Source organism: Orcinus orca, chromosome 21 (genome assembly GCF_937001465.1).
Source record: "Orcinus orca chromosome 21, mOrcOrc1.1, whole genome shotgun sequence".
Taxonomy (NCBI): Eukaryota; Metazoa; Chordata; class Mammalia; order Artiodactyla; family Delphinidae; genus Orcinus; species Orcinus orca.
The window spans coordinates 8021118-8037920 of NC_064579.1; the positions used below are offsets into that span (position 1 = coordinate 8021118).

The 16803-nt window shown below is 36.3% G+C and overlaps 1 non-coding gene and 1 pseudogene across 1 annotated transcript; both read right to left on the reverse strand.

Moving 5' to 3' along the window:
* Positions 1-3558: 3558 nt before the first annotated feature.
* LOC117198081 (small nucleolar RNA SNORA18) lies at positions 3559-3687 on the reverse strand. Its single transcript, XR_004479020.1, has one exon. It is a non-coding gene; the product is annotated as a small nucleolar RNA SNORA18 (small nucleolar RNA).
* Positions 3688-14931: 11244 nt separating this feature from the next.
* On the reverse strand, positions 14932-15026 carry LOC117198080 (uncharacterized; annotated as a pseudogene).
* Between the last annotated feature and the right edge of the window lie 1777 nt (positions 15027-16803).

The window sequence follows — 16803 nt, forward strand, 5'->3', positions numbered from 1 at the left end:
AAGGAAACACCTAACAGTCATGCCATATGTTTAGATTTTCATAATGAAAATGATATATCCAATATCCATCCTAAGACCACGAGGGCATGCTTTGTCACTAAGAATAACCAAGCATGAAAAGGAAATATTCTTAATGAAGTTCTGTTATAGTAACTGACAGTAGTAAATAGAACAACATTCAAGTATTGCTATTAAACATGTATTTTAAAATAGTTTCACTTGCAGCCACTATGGAAAACAGTATGGAGGTTCCTCAAAAAACTGAAAATAGAGCTACCATATGATCCAGCAATTCTACTCCTGTACATATATCTGGAGAAAACTCTAATTTGAAAAGATACATGCACCCCTATGTTCATAGCAGCACTATTTACAATAGCCAAAACATGGAAACAACCTAAGTGAAGTGTCCATCTACAGATGAATGGATAAAGAAGACGTGGTGTGTGTGTGTGTGTTTATGTATTATTCAGCCATAAAAAAAGAATAAAATAGTGCCATTTGCAGCAACATGCATGGACCTAGAGATGATCATACTAAGTGAAATAAATGAGACAAAGCCAAATATCATATGTTATTACTTATATGCAGAATCTAAAATATGACACAAATCAACTTAATTACAAAACAGAAACAGACTCGAAGACATAGAAAACAAACTTGTGGTTACCAAAGGGGAAAGGACGGGGGGATAAATTCAGAGTTTGGGATTAGTAGATACAAACTACTATATATAAAATGGATAAACAACAAAGTCCTACTGTATAGCACAGGGAACTACATTTAATATCTTGTAGCAACCTAAATGGAAAAGAATATGAAAAAGAATACATATTTAAATGAATAGCTTTGCTGTATATCAGAAACTAACACAACAGTGTAAATCAACTGTATTTCAAAAAAAAAAAAGTTTTACCAAAAGACTGTTAGTACTAATAAATGAATTCATTCAAATTGAAGGATACAAAAATTAATACACAAAAATCTGTTGCATTTCTACACACTAACAACAAACTACCAGAAAGAGAAATTAAGGAAACAAACCCATTTACAATTTCACCAAAAAGAATAAAATACCTAGGAATAAATTTAACCAAGGAGGTAAAAGGCCTGCACACTGAAAACTTACACTGATGAAGGAAACTAAAGAAGACATAAATAAATAAAAATGTAGTCTGTGCTCATGGACTGGAAGAATTAATTGTGTTAAAATGTCCATATCACCCAAAGCAATCCACAGATTTAATTCAATTCCTACCAAAATTCCAATAGCATCTTTCATAGAAATATAATGAACAATCCTAAAGTTTGTATGGAACCACAAAATATCCCAATAGCCAAAGGAATCTTGAGAAAGAAGAACAAAGCTGGTGGCATCATGCACCCTAATTTCAAACTACAGTACAAAGCTACAGTAATCAAAACAGTATGGTATTAGCATAAAAATCAGACATATAGATCAATGAAACAAAAAAGAGATTCCCCAAATAAAACAAACCCACACATCTGTGGCCAATTAATTTATGACAAAGGAAGCAAGGATATACAATGAGGAAGGGATAGTCTCTTCAATAAAACGTGCTGGGAAAACTGGACAGCCACATGCAAAATTATGAAAGTAGACTATCATATACCATGCACAAAAATTAAGGATTGAAGACTTGAATGTAGGATCCTTGACATTAGTCTTGGCAATGAGTTTTTGAATCTGACTCCAAAACCAAAGACAACAACAGCAAAAATAAACAAGTGGGACTACATCAGTCCAAAAAGCTTCTACACAGCAAAGGAAATAATAAAATGAAAAGGCAATCTCCTGAGTTGGAAAAATTATTTGCAAAATCATATATCTGATAAAGGGTTAATACCCAAAAACATATAAAGAACTCAATACAGTGCAATAGCAAAAACAAACAAATGAACAAAAAATCCAATTTTTTAAAAATGGGCAAAATATCTGAAGAGACATTTTACCAAAGAAGACATATAGATGGGAAACAGGTACATGAAAAGATGCTCAACATCACTAGTCATCAGGGAAATGCAAATCAATATCACAATGAGATATCACCTCACACTTGTTAGAACGGCTACCATTGAAAAGACAAGAAATAACAAGTGTCGGCAAAGAAGTAAAAAAACAAAAGGGAACCTTTATGTACTGTTGGTGGGAATGTAAATTGGTGCAGCCACTATGGAAAACAGTATGAAGGTTCCTCAAGAAATTAAAAATAGAACTACCATATGATCCAGTAATTCCATTTCTGGGTGCATTTTTTCAATAGCCAAGGTATGGAAACAATCTAAGTGTCTGATGATGGATGAATGGATGTGAGATATACATATATATACCTTGAAGGCATTATACTAAGTGAAATAAGTCTGAAAGAGAAAGACAAATGCTGTATGATCTCAACTATATGTGGAATTAAACAACAGCAATGAAAACAACAAAAGGAACCCATACACACAGAGAACAGATTGGTGGTTGCCAGTGGTAGGAGACAGAGGATGGGAGAAATGGGTGAAAGGGGCCAAAAGGTACAAATTTCCAGTTATAAAATAATTAAGTCATGGGGATGTAATGTGCAGGATAGTGACTATAGTTAATAATACTATAGTGCATATCCGAAAGTTGCTAAGAGGGGAGATCTTAAAAGTACTCATTAGAAGAAAAAATATTTGTAACTATGTATGTTAACAAATGTTATCAAGACTTACTGTGATGATCACTTCACAGTATATACAAATATTGAATCATTATGTTGTACACCTGGAAATAATACAATGTTATATGTCAATTATACCTCAATAAAAAAAGAAACGTTTGAAAATATGAGTACAGAACTCTATTTTTTAATACAGATTTATCAAAGAACCAGAAAGAAGTTCCAGGAAAAATATACATAATAATTGAAATGGAAAATCCAGTGGATGAATTTATAATGGATTAGACACAGCTGAAGAGAAAATTAATGGACTAATAATTTTTTTTAACTGAAAAATGGTATTATTCCTTCCACAGAAAACATTAGAGAAACTCTGAGCCAAAAATGTACACTGACTTTCTGCACAAAGTGTAAAGGTTTTTTTTTTTAAATTATGTGTAACACAGACAAAATTATTTAAGTCAATAAATTTTTAAGGAATTTCAAATGTTCTGATTCTTTCCACTGCCAATCACCTTAGCTCCTCCAAACTCATAACCTTCAAGATAAAATAGCCCTTTCAAAAAGAAGTTGTCGTGTGAGTCAGCCCACAATTCTTTTAGTTAGGTTTCTTTGATCTCCAATGGAATATAGACACACTTCAAAATTCCCCACCTGTAACCTTCGGGATCCAATTTCCTCAAGCGATTTACTTTAGGACCATGTTTAGGGTCGGGAGATGGATCTGCCAGGTTCTGAATTTGACATCCTCTAAAAATGTATAAGATTCAATCAAATCATATTCACTCCTAAGCCATCACACCCTAGAAGAGTACAGATCATTGGGATATGCCAATACCTACGATAAAAAAAAGTTTGACTGTTAGGTTTTTCATAGTTTACTTGGCAGCTCTGTCTTGTACTTCTTTCCCACAGATCTAACAGGTAGTTCCATGAGTAAAGGAAAGTACGCAGTTACTCTGAGGCATTTCCCACAATGTAGGTTTACAGAAAAAGCCCCATCAGGATAGACCTCGACAAGATAATTCTTAAGAAACAATCCAATAGGAAGTCCTGACAAAGATATGGAAAACAAGCTAAGTTAAAAGACATGAAAGATAGTGTGTGAAGGTCTAACATATAAAACTTGGAGTTTCAGAAGGAGATGATTGTAGAAATAAAGGGGCAGAGGGACCCTTCAAACAAATAATGGCTGGCATTTTCCAAGAATTGCTAAAAGACACCAAAACTCAGTTCTAAGAAGCACAGTAAATTTCAAATAAGACAGGGCTTCCCTGGTGGCGCAGTGGTTGAGAGTCCGCCTGCCGATGCAGGGGACACGGGTTCGTGCCCCGGTCCGGGAAGATCCCACATGCTGCGGAGCGGCTGGGCCCGTGAGCCATGGCCGCTGAGACTGCGCGTCCGGAGCCTGTGCTCCGCAACGGGAGAGGCCACAACGGTGAGAGGCCCGCGTACCGCAAAAAAAAAAAAAAAAAACAGATTACCTTTAATGGTGCTCTGGATAATGTTTATATTCACCATAGATTTAAACATCTTCAAACATTTGAAACTTTATTTATATATTTAATATTATGAATACTTTAATAGTGTTACAGACAGACCTTAGTGAGCACTTAAATTACTGTTAACATCAAATATATTTAAATTATAATGTGAAGAAATAAAACATTTATATATTAAGCACTCTGATAATGTTTACAAGCTTACTAAGACTCAATTTAAAATCATGGTTCTCAAATGTAAAATAGCTAGCTAGTGGGAAGCAGCTGCATAGCACACGGAGATCAGCTCAGTGCTCTGTGACCACCTATAGGGGTGGGATGGGGAGGGTGGGAGGGAGACACAAGAGGGAAGAGATATGGGGATGTGTGCATATGTATAGCTGATTCACTTTGTTATAATGCAGAAGCTAACACACCACTGTAGAGCAATTACACTCCAATAAATAAATTATTAGTCATAAAAAAAATCATGGTTCTAAATTAATTATTAAAATTAAAATTTTGAATAATTAAGTTAGAATTAAAGTCACAGGCTAATCTATTTTTTATAATAATCCAAATGTTAAATATTGTAGGTACAATTTTTTACAAATCCTTTTTAATATAAATATTAATACAATGAGATAAATACCTCTTTTACTTCATGATAAAACTTTCTAAGCGTTTGACAAATGCTTACTCCCAAGGAAATAATTATTTCAGTCCCCACAATGTAACCTTGGAGTTGACTTCCCAGTGTTCTACAGCTCTCAAAATGACCAGAAATTCAAGCTAAGAGGCTGACTGCACTGTTGACACCCTCAGAGGAACTCTGAACACTTTATACTTTCCACGTCTATGACTTTATAACCCCAAAGAGGCAAGTTCCAACACCTGAAATTCAAGTTTTACAGGATCTCCCCACTCACAGCTGTCTTAGAGATATCATTTGATTGGATTTTAAATTTATTTGGCCCTTAAGACATATTTTCACTTTATCTTCAAAAAAGTTTGTTTCCCCTTGTACAGATTTTTTTTTTTACTGTTTCATAGGCTTAGAAACATTATAATGACACATTCAGTTGTATTATGGTCATCACACATGGATCTCGCACAACACACAACTGTGTTGTCACAATTTCCAAGGCCATTCTTCCTAAGTCATTTTAAGGCAATTTATTTTTCCAGTTTTCCCCAGAAATGCATGAAAGAAAGGACTAAAACTTAAGAGTAAAGTCAGAAAATACGTTTTTACTACTGCAAAGTTATACCATTGCCACTCCTCTTATTCCTGAAGTGAAATGTAATCCTTAATGTCTGTATTAGTACCTGGATCATATTCAATTGTTAATGAGGTTTTTTTTAATTTATCTGTTTATCATGTTTAAGATATCCAACACAAAATTAAGATAAAATGATCAGGAGATGCCCCCATAAAATCAAGTAAAAAGCATTTTTTGACCCAAATTACTGAACCTCCTTCAAAAAATAATACTCCACAGTCTTTCCAGTTTTAAAGGTCATTGACATTTTTTAAAATAAGTTTAGCACTAGCTAATGTAAAAGAATAATGAAGGGTACTGAAAGACCAAACAAAAATCACACACACACGTGAACACACACATGTGCACGCGCACACACACACACACACAACTTGAAGAGACCAAGGGCTGATTCCCATCCTTTCATTAATAATTGACAGCATCGTTGCTCTTGGTCTAACATTTGCCAGAGAAAATATTTTAACTCTGTAACATAAATTATAGGCTTTTTTATTTGTTGGAAATTGATCTAGTAAAGAACTTTTATGACAGTTCTCAGGTACCTAACTTGCTTTCGAATTTTGGTATATCATTAAAAATACATGGTTCCTAATGAATGGGTATATGAGGCACTTCTAAGTTAAATGTGGCACTGTAGTAGATAATTACTACAATGAGGTACCACCTCACACTGGTTAGAACGGCCATCATCAAAAAATCTACAAACAATAAATGCTGGAGAGGGTATGGAGAAAAGAGAACCCTCCTCACTGTTGGTGGGAATGTAACATGGAGAACAGTATGGAGGTTCCTTAAAAAACTAAAAACAGAGCTACCACATGATCTAGCAATCTTACTCCTGGGCATATATCTGGAGAAAACCATAATCTGAAAAAAATACATGTACCCCAATGTTCATTGCAGCACTATTTACAATAGCCAGGACATGGAGGAAACCTAAATGTCCATTGATGGAAGAATGGATAAACAAGATGGGGTATATATATACAATGGAGTATATATGGCTATATACTAAGTCATAAAAAATAATGAAATAATGCCATTTGCAGTAACATGGATGGACCTAGAGACAGTCATACTGAGTGAAGTTAAGTCAGACAGAGAAAGACAAATATCATATGATATGGCTTATATGTGGGATCTAAAAATATGGTACAAATGAACCTATTTACAAAATAGAAATAGAGTCACAGGTGTAGAAAACAAACTTATAGTTACCAAGGGGGTAAGGGATAAATTGGGAGATTGGGATTGACATACACACACTACTACATCTAAAATAGATAAATAATAAGAACCTATAGTATAGCACAGGGAAGTCTACTCAATACTCTGTAGTGACCTATATGGAAATAGAATCTAAAACAGTGGATATATGTGTATGTATAACTGATTCACTTTGCTGTACGCCTGAAACTAATACAACATTGTAACTCAACTATACTCCAATAAAAATTAATTTTAAAAAATACATGGTTCCTAATAAATGGTATATGAGTCACTTCTAAGTTAGATAATCACCCAAGATTTACAGCAGGAGAATCACAATTATGCAAGGGGTGGGGGGCAGGGGGAATCGAAGAGGAGGAAGGAAAATGATAATTTTATTTCTGGGAAACACTTCCTTCTCAAAAAAACCAAAATTATCTAAAACAGCTAAAAGCAACTGTTCTATATCTTCATTTACGAAGTTAAGAGACGATATTGTTACACAGCTATTACTTAAAATTAAAATAATTTTAAAACCGTTCCCTTTAATTTTCCACAATTCCCCTGCCCCCAGTAAAGATATTTTCATTTTGGAACAATTCTAAGGCAACAATTGATGGCTTTTAAAATCAAAATTAAACCACTGATCCTTATTAGAACTTGCTATATTTTCACTAAAATGTTATTAAATTCATTTCTATATTTCAGTATTATGAGTCAGCTAATATACAAAAATCCGTATGACATTGTTTAGATTTAACTTACTATGAAATCCTAAAATTTCGTAACAGTCATTATTAGGCTTTGCAATAAAAGTTAAAATTCTTCCTTTCTCAAGTCAGGTAGTAGATTTTAGTGTTTTATCCAAAGACGTATTTTAAATCCTTAATGAAAAAAAAAAAATGCTAGTTTAAGGGTTTCCCTGGTGGCGCGGTGGTTGAGAGTCCGCCTGCCGATGCAGGGGACACGGATTCGTGCCCCGGTACGGGAATATCCCACATGCCGCGGAGCGGCTGGGCCCGTGAGCCATGGCCACTGAGCCTGCGCGTCTGGAGCCTGTGCTCCGCAACGGGAGAGGCCACAACAGTGAGAGGCCCGCGTTCCGCAAAAGAAAAAAAAATGCTAGTTTAAAAGGTAAATTATCTTCTAAATAAAGTGAGAATAATAGAATATACTGCAAACAAAACAGACTAGAAGTCAGAAAAAATAAGCTGTTAAATAAAATTTAACTGATAAAGTTTCACTGATATAAATCAGAATATAGGGTGATTGTCAGTGAAAATGGTTCTCTTCATTAACATGAACGCAAGAATGATTTTATATTACAATATAAAGTTTTAGGATTTTATTTTTATGGCATCTGAATACTGATGGTTTATAAACCAATTAAATTTCTGTTCATATCCTATGCTAATAAAACACACAACTATTATTTTTCTTTTTGGAATTATCTTGTTTTTAGTACAATAAGTAGAAATCTGGAGGGAAACAAAATTAGAATATACAAAATTCTCCTAATAGGAATTAGCATCTTTGGAGGAGCCTCATATTAAATCTGGCACCACTGCCTTTAGGACACTTGAAATAATAAACTCAGCATATGTGCCCCATTACACAACTATTTTTTAACACTAGTCTTTCACAACAGAGTTGAGTAAACTTTTATGATTATATTTTTGTTGAGAGGGATTGATAGAATTTACACATTTAAACATGTATAAACGACTATTTCCTTCTTTAGGAGTTAATTGGTGAGTTTTTCTTCTTGTATATCATTCACATCATAAACCAAGAAAGAAATTTTAGAAAATCCATATGGAAAATATATATAATTTAAGGCTCTATGTTATATCCTTAACAAATGGACTAAGAATATATACATTTTGAGATGAAAGAGGAGATTCCAAGCTACCTGTGAATATTACTGACCAAGTGGAACAATCTCATCTCTAGCCCTCATCACTACATTAGATTATCCATCCTACAATTTGCTTATTGCTATTTTTAGAGAAATCTGATGTACCAGTAGAAATTTATCATCCAAATCTTCATGTGAAAAAGACAGTCAATGAAGATAAGTTTCAGCTTTCAGACAGCCTTGGAAATCAAGTAAGTCAATTCAATTACTCAAGAGTTTATGTGCCTCGTATGTGCCAACACTATTGATTGTCAAGGATATAATAATGTATAAGACATGGACACTGACCTCCAGAAATCTCACAAGTAATTTGTGAATATCCTTTCTGTTTGTGTGTTTGTTTATTTGACTACAAACTCACTATTTACGTGTGCAACCAAGTGAAACATGCTTTATTAGAGTCGTGAGGAATTAATTGTTCCTGGCACTAGACAAAGCTGCCTTGGCCTTGAAAGTGATTGCAGATCAAAAGTACTTAGGCAGGACAGCCAACTATTTGGCAAATTAAATTAAAAAATTGGGAACCTTTACTCTCATGTAAATATGAAAAATACACAAAATGTGGTTTCACTGCAAGTGAGATGAGAGATGGCTTGTTATTTAACTGACAAGTGACCCATTTTCCCACGTCTTTCCATCAGCAGACAATTTTTCCTTGCTTTTCTACTACCAAGCAGACAACGTTAATTTCATAGAGTTATGCACCAACCTCAGGATGCTGTAACCCAAGGGATTCTAGTTAGAATTAAAGTATTCAGTATAAAGGGTAGTATAGCAAAAAGGGACTGGGACTTTTCAGCATCTGGGACAGTACCATAGGGCCAGAAAGAGAGGAAATATTTCATAAGAGAATGAAAATGAGAAATCTCCCAGTGGAGTGTTTCCCAAATTTTTCTGAAATGTTGAACTGTGACATAATAATATATTATTTTTTCAAAACTGGGAGAATTAACTGTTTTGGGGAGGGATAATAATAATAGACGTCTTCCTGTATGTCTGATCCTATTTTAAACATTTTACATGGCTAAACTTGTTTACTCCTCCCAACAACACTATGATGTAGGCTGGCATTACTTTCCCTATTTTATAGATAAGGGTACTGAAATTAAATGACTTGCCCAAGATCACACACCTGGTACACCGCAGATCCAGGATTCCAAGCCAGATATCCTAACTCCAGAACCTATGCTCTTTTTTTTTTTTTTCCGGTACGCGGGCCCCTCACTGTTGTGGCCTCTCCCGTTACGGAGCACAGGCTCCGGACGCGCAGGCTCAGCGGCCATGGCTCACGGGCCCAGCCGCTCCGCGGCATGTGGGATCTTCCCGGATCGGGGCACGAACCCGCATCCCCTGCATCGGCAGACGGACTGTCAACCACTGCGCCACGAGGGAAGCCCCAGAACCTATGCTCTTAATCATTCCTCTGTGACATAATAAGGAAGACAGTTTAAGTTACAATCAATATGTTTTTAAATATTTTATCATAAAGTTCCTCTTAATACTCTATGTATTTAAAGTTAATCATAACTTGCACAGAAAATTACTTTCTTCTATTTAACAAGTGGTCCGTGCCACTTTATTTTAAGCATAATTTATTATGACTATTATTACTTGAGATAAAGCACAACTTATAAATGATTTTTAAATTAAATATTGCATTGTATTAAGTTTGGAAACCAAACGAACATTATAAAAATGTAGAGTGAAACTTAACTATGTACCACAGTCTCAAAATAGTACAAACCTGTTTTCAATATCTGATGTTTAGGAGTCTTGTACTTTATTCATAAAAAATCCTTTGGTATAAATTTGTAATGTTTGTGTGTTATTTCTAGATGATGACATAATAGAGATTTTAGGGTGTTATCTTCAAGCACTTCTTCACAAATAATCCATTATATTTACAGAGGCTTTATACCTCCCAAATGAAAAGCCAAACAATATAATTTTTACTATATTTTTCTTTCTACCATTGTTTGCCAACAGCACAAAAACTAGGTCTTGACATTTTAAAAGGTAGTTTTAAGGCAAATTCAAACAAAATATTAGGTTCTATAGTGACAAAAAATAAGATCAGTAGTTGTCATAGGCTGGGGCTGGGATTGGAATAGACCAAAAAGTGATATCAAGAGACTTTCGGAGGTGATGGAAATGTTCTTTACTTGATTGTGGTGGTATCAAAACTCATCAAAGAGTACTCTTTAAATAGATATAGTTTATTGTACGTAAATTATACTGTGATAACATTGACAAAATGGGGGGAAATTTTTATTTTATAACGTGTAGAATAAGCTTATGAAACTCACTTCTCCAAGGAATATTTTCAACCTGAAAGGTTAAATAATAAAAAATCACAATGTCACAGTAAAATAAACTCAGGAAAGGTTAAAATTCAATACATTAGAGATACTGTGGCAAAAGTATCTAAAAATTTTGACATTGACATTGTAAATAACAACTGGGCTTGAATAAATTCGCCTTGGTCATCACTACAGAGGCAAAACACTAAGTTAGTAATACTCTATCCACTAAAGTATTTATATAGGAAGACCAGGTTACATGGAGAAAAATCTAATTAATTGCTCAATTTATAACCTCAGTTTATTTATTATGAAAAATCTATAGTTAAAAATCTCTGGTACAACTCTTTTTGACCTCTTAATGCCACTAACCCCCACTATACCCTATTCTGCAACACCAAAGAAGAAAGGGGGATACGTAGCTTTTGAAAAACACAGTCCATATTCATGCTGACAATCATCTATGATGTGTGTTTTATACAAGGTAAATGAAGCATGAAACAGCCAACAGATTTCACTTTCATTGCTACCATATTTTCCATTTAACTAGCAAACTGGGGCAAAGAGATGGATTTGCTACAGTTTAGCAACATCTCCCATTCTCTCAGTGACTAATCAATTACCATATTAGATTCCTTTGTAAACTGCCTACTTTTCCAGTGATTATTTACTGCTTATTTGAAGGCACTAAAGCCCTTAATAAAAAGTTAAAATGGTCAGGAGAGTAGCCACTATCTCCCCAGTGAGGGTTGGTTTCTGCAGTTGTTGTTTTTCATGAGTGAGCTACTTCCTCACTACTCCAGATTTTTGTTTTGTTTTGTGTTGCCCAAGTTAAGCGATGTTAGAAAACTGATAGCTGAGTCCTTGATGATCAAGGTTTCAACAGTAACTTGTTAACTGACCTCAGGCATCCAATGACATACATGGATATCCAACAAAAACTTACTGTGTGTGTGTGTGTGTGTGTGTGTGTGTGTGTGTGTGTGTGGTCTATGTGTGTGTGTATGTCATAGTTTCTGAACACCAGTGTGTTTTCCTTATATTGAACAACAGAAAATGTGTCCTAAGTGGGGCGCAAACGTGCCAGGAAGAAGCACCATCCATTATTCTGCAAGAAGTAGGATTAAAAATATGATGTGACATACCTTTGGGTCCCTCAGTCTAGTGTCAGTGAATGAGGAGGAAACCATATAAGCAAGTTTCTCAGCATATCATGCCATGGGATTCTGAACTACCCATCCTCAGTTCCACCTGAGAACTACACTTCATTTATCTATATCCAATATTGAGCTTCCAGAAAAGATTTAGTTTGAAAAGCAAGTGTTTGTAAACTACAATTCCATGATACACTCACCAGACCCAGGGTACCCATGAGTTTTAGATGCATAGGTTTTAAGTTGCCCTAGCATAGAGTGGCTTGCAATTTTATTAGCAGGAAAGGGCAAATGTATCCCAGAAGCCTGTCACTTCTGAATGAGCATTCCAGAGAAAACACTGGTTTGATCAATTTGACTTCATACTAGAGATTATCAGTGAGGGCAAAATTGTCAAAGAGAACCAAGAATAAATTAATCCAGCCTGGTCAGTATACAAGAAAGGGCAGGGGTTAGGAAAGCATAGTGCAGGAAGATCCTAAATGAAATAATGACATAAACAATTTCTCCCCTGTCTACCCACATTTCATCACTATTATATCTAATATCCCACTCTTCAAAGAGCAGCATATGCCAAGGGGGAGGGGGGTGGGGGAGGGATGGAGTGGGAGTTTGGGATTAGCAGGTGCAAACTATTATACAGAGAATAGATAAACAACAAGGTCCTACTGTACACAGGGAACTATATTCACTATCCTGTGAGAAACCATAATGAACTGAATCACTGTGCTGTACAGCAGAAATTAACACAACATTGTAAATCAACTATACTTGAATAAAATAATTTTTTTTTTTAAAAAAGAGCAGCATAAATCCCTTTGTCTCTCAGGGTTGATGGTAGACAAAGATATCCAGCTCTGTTTGTCATCCATCCTGCTAAAAAAGATGAGAGGTTCTTTGATGATAAAAGCATTTCAGCAAGTAGAATTTAACACACAATACAGTGGTAGTCTGAAAAATCCCTGGACTTCTCATTCTGTTTACTGACTGGGTGGATGCTCCCGAGGTAGGCACAGGTGGGTTTTTAGAGATCCATGTTCACCCATGCATGTACATGTATGTGTGTACTCACCTATGTATATACGAACATCCACTAGAAGAGAAAGAAGGGACTTAGGTAAGCAGACGAGAGAACCGGGCACTGAATCCCAAGCATGCCAGCATCTCTTTATATGTAGTTGCATCTAGCGGACTTGACAGAATAATTCAAAAATGAAAAAACAAGAACAAAAACAAACCTTGAAATCTACATACTCTCTCCAGCTGGAGCTGGATAACCGCCAATTTCTACCATAAGCTGCTTTGTCAATGCAAGAGGAATAAAGCAGGGAAGATGTATTTCATCTTTAGTGGAGCCACGTGACTGTAAGAATCAACTCGTCCATCATGTTCCATCACTGAGAAATTTAGTAAACAGTAGCAGAGTAAGAGTCGATAAATGGGCTTGCATAATACCTTGGCTTTTACTTGCTGTGCTTTTAATTTGGTAAATAAATGCCTTCCATTGGGTGCGCACCCTAGAGGCCAGGCAATGATGTGGATTAAGTAGTCTGTTGGCTCTGCACAGCGGAATGCATCTCAAGAGGTCTAGCTCACTATAATGGTTCTGGACCATTCAGCCGAAATCTCCCTGCTGTTTAATTTCAAACACTAAAAAGGGGCATGCAGGGGCAACAAGACTCAGAAGTTAAAAATACCACTTTTTAATAGTTTTAAGTCTGCTCCCTGTACAAGAAAGAGATAGATGCCTTCAAGGTAAGAATACAAGCATATGGATGCTTATAGAAGACCTTCAGAGGATCCTTTACTTATTATATTAACCTGAAAACAAGTCTGCTAGTGTAATACCAGAAAGCAATATTTAGCAAAGGAAAGATCCCACTGTTCTCCTACTTGGTTTCACAAAAGTAATGCAAGAAGTTTTCTGCACGATTATTTTCTACATTGTGAATTCTACGATCACTCAGAGGAGAAAAGAAAACCTTCACAGAGGTTTCCGTTGCTCCTTTATTTTCCTTATTTCATCCATATTTTGTGAATCTGTGCTGGTCAGATTATATTTAAAGTGTCACATTTTTTTTTAACCCTTCCCCCTCCCAGTGTCCTCAAGTCCATTCTCTACGTCTGCATCTTTATTCCTGTCCTGCCCCTAGGTTCTTCAGAACCATTTTTTTTTAGATTCTATATATATGTGTTAGCATACAGTATTTGTTTTTCTGACTTACTTCACTCTGTCTTACAGTCTCTGGGTCCATCCACCTCACTACAAATAACAATTTCATTTCTTTTTATGGCTGAGTAATATTCCATTGTATATATGTGCCACATCTTCTTTATCTTTTCATCTGTCAGTGGACACTTAGGTTGCTTCCACGTCCTGACTATTGTAAATAGAGCTGCAGTGAACATTGTGGTACATGACTCTTTTTGAATTATGGTTTTCTCAGGGTATATGCCCAGTAGTGGGATTGCTGGGTCGTATGGTAGTTCTGTTTTTAGTTTTTTAAGGAACCTCCATACTGTTCTCCATAGTGGCTGTATCAATTTACATTCCCACCAACAGTGCAAGAGGGTTCCCTTTTCTCCACACCCTCTCCAGCATTTATTGTTTGTAGATTTTTAATGATGGCCATTCTGACTGGTGTGAGGTGATACCTCATTGCAGTTTTGATTTGCATTTCTCTAATGATTAGTGATGTTGAGCATCCTTTCATGTGTCTGTTGGCAGTCTGTATATCTTCTTTGGAGAAATGTCTATTTAGGTCTTCTGCCCATTTTTGGATTGGGTTGTTTGTTTTTATGATATTGAGCTGCATGAGCTGCTTGTAAATTTTGGAGATTAATCCTTTGTCAGTTGCTTCATTTAGAAATATTTTCTCCCATTCGGAGGGTTGTCTTTTCGTCTTGTTTATGTTTAAAAAATATGGAACGTTCCACGAATTTGCGTGTCATACTTGCACAGGGGCCATGCTAATTAAAGTATCACGTTTAATATATAGTCCTTGAAGTCCATTCAGAGGAAAGTAAAGAAACTTAGAACCATGTTTTCTGAGGAACATGAAAGAACTTGAAAGAACTCAATCACTCAATCTAAAAAGAAAAGGCAGGTGGAATATATTGATGGAGGTGGGAGTGTCATGGCCAAAAATCCTTATTTTCAAATACCTGAAGGGTTGTCATGTTTAGATGCTTCAAAGGGTAGAAGTTACAGAAATAAACATTTCAGTTAAATTAAAGGGAGAAATGAGCCGTTTAGACATGAAATGGACTGGCTTAGGAGGTGGTGAAATTCCTATCACTGGTGTTGCTAAAAAATAAGCTAGAGGATTAAATGTCAGGATATTCAAAAGGATGTGCAGAAATCATATTAGAGGTTAACTAAATGGTATTGAGGTCTCTTCCAACCCTGAGAGGGTTAGAAAACAGGTCATGGTAATGTCACCAGAAAGCAAATCTTCACAAGCACACAGCCTGCCCATCTAACCTCTCTGAAGTGGGGAGCAGGGGAAGGGGTAGAAGAAAAGGAAGCCGATGACAAGAAAAGTAGTCAACAGGAGGAATTCAACTGGTTCTGAGGCAGAAGAATCAGAGCCCTAGAGAAACGCACTGTCCTTGAGCAAGTCAATCTGACCTTCTCAAGCACAGCCTTGTTCAAATTTCTATAAACACTTACTTAACTCACGGGCATGCTGGGTAGCTTACCATAATCCTGAGGTGACATGGTATACAGAGCACAGCAGTGTTTTAACCTGGGGGTCTCCGAGTGTATATACATCAGCATTTACCACATTTTGTGGCTGGATAAACAGAAGCACCAAGAAGCTTAAAAGCGTAGCTGAAAGAATAATGCATTTAGCCAGGGGCTGAAACAGAACCTTCCCAGATTTCTGCCTTTTTACTGACCGTTGCGACACAGAGTTAAACAAGTAATGGGCATCCAAGGGGGCAGAAGACAGAGTGAAGACAACTTCCCCGGCACTCACCTCTGCTAGAGGAGGGGCAGTTTCAACTCTGTACTTGACCACCCACACTCTAAACAAATAGCCCCTTGGGACTTCCCTGGCAGTCCAGTGGTTAAGACTCCGCACTTCCATTGCAGGGGGCGCGGGTTCGATCCCTGGTCGGGGAACTAAGATTCCACATGCCTCAGGGTGCAGCCCACCCCACCAAAAATAGCCCTACTAACCACTATCCCACAACCAAGGGTTAAACGGAGAGCAAAAATTTAGCACTTCTATAAAATTCACTGTTTAAGTTACAGCAGCTAATACGTCAATCCCTTGCTTAATATAAAAACAAATTTGTTATCTGCTGAGTTAAAAAAAAAAGAGCAGTTAGAGTGGGGGAGAGGCGTGAGGCCTGAGCCCCCCTCAGGAGGCTCATGTGCGAAGCTGAACCTGAAAGTCACTGCCAAAATCACGCACAGAACTTCGTAAACAGATGCTGAGACCTCACCCCAGGCTTACCAAGTCAAAGCCTCTACGAATGGGGTCTAGGAAAGCTTATTTTGTAAAAGCTTTATAGATGATTTTGCAGCTCACACAAGAATCCCGGGGTTTGTATCTCATTCCTAGACAGATACCCTAGGTCTGACAGGTCCAATGTGGTAGACACATGAGTTACTGAGCCTTTGAAACATGTTAATCCAAACTGAAATGTGTTGTACATGTGAAAGACACACCGGAGTCCCCAAACTTAGTACTAAAGAGATTGTAAAAGATTGATTGCATGTTGAAGTGATAATAATATTTTGGATATATCCTGTCAAATAAAATATATCATTAAAATT